General features: G+C 42.3%; 1 long non-coding RNA gene across 1 annotated transcript; it reads right to left on the bottom strand.

Moving 5' to 3' along the window:
• Nucleotides 1-503: 503 nt before the first annotated feature.
• Nucleotides 504-1,518, bottom strand: LOC128344326 (uncharacterized). The gene is made up of 3 exons (XR_008315792.1): nucleotides 1,399-1,518; nucleotides 775-1,006; nucleotides 504-553 (listed from the first exon to the last, which is right to left on the bottom strand). It is a non-coding gene; the product is annotated as an uncharacterized LOC128344326 (long non-coding RNA).
• Nucleotides 1,519-1,997: the final 479 nt, after the last annotated feature.

Here is a 1,997-nt window from a genome sequence, read left to right as displayed (position 1 = left end):
GTAGAGCCATTCACTTTCCTTACAAAAGAACAGTGAACAACTAAATAGCAATATGATGTGTGTGTACGTGTGTGTTAAATACATCTTGTATGTTGTATATAACATAATATATGCTGACTCTGCTGTACATATCATATGTCTTTAAGATTGTTTGTTTTCTCATCAACAGTACAGAATTATCCAATCTAAACACTTTAGAATCAATTCTGTTTTTTTTGGCTCTGTACTATATTTTATGTGTTTTCCAAAGCAGCCAATCATTGTCTGCTCTAGATCCACACAAAAACAAGTGCCTGCTTTTTGAAGTATGAAAGGTCTTTTCCTCTAAAAGATGAGTATGGATAACTATAAGATAGCTCACAGGCAGCCAGGGAGCTCCCAGCCTGATGTTACTAAGCTCAGGATAGGGTTTACAAAGCGTACTAGTACTCCAGAGAGTCGGTGCTGTGTAGTGCCTAGAGTGTCAGACTAGGAAGGGCATTTGCTCTTCTTGGCTTAACCTACCTCACAGGGTTGTTGTGCAGATACAATGAGGGAACACGACCTTGAGTTCCTTGGAAGAAGGGGCAGGGTATAAATATCATACATACATACATATGGTAGCATGTTCATAGTTTGCCAGGGAGGATACTTGTTTGAATTTAGACCCTTAATATAATGCCATGCATGCAGATGTGTCAAAATTAACTCAGTGAAAAAGATTAACAGTTTCAAAAAATTAGTCAGTTTACAAACGTCTGATTCTTCAGAGCTGCCTGACAGTTTGGTACCAACCTGTCTGTAAGCAATAGTTTTTTGCTTCTGCAGATGAGTTTGTCTGAGACAGCTCTGTAGGATCAACATCTGAATCTGACTGTGTATCATCAGAGCATGGCTTCCTACCCCCTCCCCACAGAGTGGCACATATCTCATTGCTATAGGCATACAGGAAATCAGTTTTAATATCATTCACAAAGGCCAGCATTCCAGATAGCTCAGGATTGGCTTCCAGCAACACCAGCACGTTCTAAAAACAAGAAAAACAAGAGTTAGAAAACTCCACCTCACAGGCAGCCCACCTCACAGGGTTGTTGTAGTAAGTCTAACTTGAAACAAATAACTAAAACTTAAAAGGATAATATTATTATTTTTAAAAAACCACACATGAATTAATAATGCCTCTCGTGAGAAAAGCCTTTTCACATAGGAAAAGATAAGGATCAAAGGACACATGGTTGAGGAAAGCTAGCATGGTGAAGTGACCCCATTTAAGACGACAGGAGGGACCCAATTTAAATTATCACAGGCTACAGGGAAGGGGGGGGGCAGGGAATACACAAAACTATTTAGGCAATTAAAAATACTGTAGGAGAGATCAGAGCCTCTCGGATCCGATAAGAAAAATGACCATGTACTTACCGCTTGTGGTCTTCACAGAGACAAAGAGGGAAAATTCTGGTGTACCTCAAGACATTAAGCCTTGGTGGGGTTGGGCAGGGCCCGCTTTCTGGTTGTTATCATGCTGAAACACTGAACAGACACAGAGAGAAAAGCTTGCTAAAGAGAGGCGGGAGGCTGAGTCCACTCCAAAAAAAATGTAAAAGTAAGAAGATGCATGTACCGCACTCCCCATCTCCAAGCCCAATTTATCTGTCTCTGATCTGCTTGCTATCAAGTGTCTCCTCGGGATCTAACTCACCACTGCAACCTCAGCCAGATCCCGAAATATCTTCTGAGAGTGGTGTGGACCCCTGCTACCCAGGTTCCCCCTCATCCTCCTAGAGTGAGACATCCTGCCAATCTAAATATCATGGGAAACGTTATCATTGGTTTTACGACCGATTGCTCTCTAGATGGGATTATGCCCCACACTTTGAGAGGGACAGGCACCCTTCGCACTGGATGATGGCTCCTTACACTGATGTGGAGCCGGTGAACTATTTTGGATTTCCGTCTGGTCCATTCTACAAGGACAGACTAAGGGATTATCCAGGCGGAAAGAGGAGAGGACATAAGCG

This window comes from Hemicordylus capensis, chromosome 2 (assembly GCF_027244095.1).
Source record: "Hemicordylus capensis ecotype Gifberg chromosome 2, rHemCap1.1.pri, whole genome shotgun sequence".
In the NCBI taxonomy this organism is placed as follows: domain Eukaryota; kingdom Metazoa; phylum Chordata; class Lepidosauria; order Squamata; family Cordylidae; genus Hemicordylus; species Hemicordylus capensis.
The sequence above is the reverse complement of the archived record's forward strand: the minus strand, read 5'-3'. Positions and strand labels throughout refer to the sequence as shown.